Genomic DNA, 1,201 nt, shown 5'->3' with positions numbered 1-1,201 from the left:
TAGCTGCGTTGCACAAGAACGATGTTTTCTGAAACCATGCTGATTACGTATCAATAGATCGTTCCCTTCGAGGTGATTCATAATGTTTGGATACAGTATATGCTCCAAAACCTTACTGCAAACCGACGTCAATGATACAGGTCTGTAGTTCGATGGATTACTCCTACTACCCTTCTTAAACACTGGTGCAACCTGCGCAATTTTCCAATCTGTAGGTACAGATCTATCGATGAGCGAGCGGTTGTATATTACTGCTAAGTAGGGAGCTATTGTATCAGCGTAATCTGAAAGGAACCTAATAGGTATACAATCTGGAACTGAAGACTTGCTCGTATCAAGCGATTTGAGTTGCTTCCCACCCCTAAGGTATCTACTTCTAAGAAACTCATGCTAGCAGCTGTTCGTGTTTCAAATTCTGGAATATTCCATTCGTCTTCCCTGGTGGAGGAATTTCGGAAAACTGCGTTCAGCAACTCCGGTTTAGCGACACAGTCGTCTGTTAACAGTACCATCGGCACTGCGCAGCGAAGGTATTGACTGCGTCTTGCCGCTTGTGTACTTTACACACGACCAGAATTTCTTCGGATTTTCTACCAAATTTCGAGACAATGTTTCGTTTTGGAACCTATTAAAGGCATCTCGCATTGAAGTCCGTGCCAAATTTCGCGCGTCTGTAAATTTTAGCCAATCTTCGGGATTTCGCGTTCTTCTCAAACTTCGCATGCTTTTTCCGTTGCCTCTGCAACAGCGTTCGGACCTGTTTCGTGTACCACGGGGGATCAGTTCCACCTCTTACCAATTTATGAGGTATGAATCTCTCAATTGCTGTTGCTAATATATCTTTGAATTTGAGCCACATCTCGTCTACATTTGCATAGTCAGTTCGGAAGGAATGGAGATTGTCTCTTAGGAAGGCTTCTAGTGACACTTTATCCGCTTTTTTAAATAAAATTATTTTGCGTTTGTTTCTGGTGGATTTGGAAGAAACGGTATTGAGCCTAGCTACAACGACCTTGTGATCACTAATCCCTGTATCAGTCATGATGCTCTCTATCAGCTCTGGATTGTTTGTGGCTAAGAGGTCAAGTGTGTTTTCGCAACCATTTACAATTCGCGTGGGTTCGTGGACTAACTGCTCGAAATAATTTTCTCAGAAAGCATTTAGGACAATCTCGGAAGATATTATCTCCCTACTACCGGT

This window comes from Schistocerca nitens, chromosome 5, assembly GCF_023898315.1.
Source record: "Schistocerca nitens isolate TAMUIC-IGC-003100 chromosome 5, iqSchNite1.1, whole genome shotgun sequence".
Lineage (NCBI taxonomy): Eukaryota > Metazoa > Arthropoda > Insecta > Orthoptera > Acrididae > Schistocerca > Schistocerca nitens.
Note: the sequence above shows the minus strand (reverse complement) of the source record.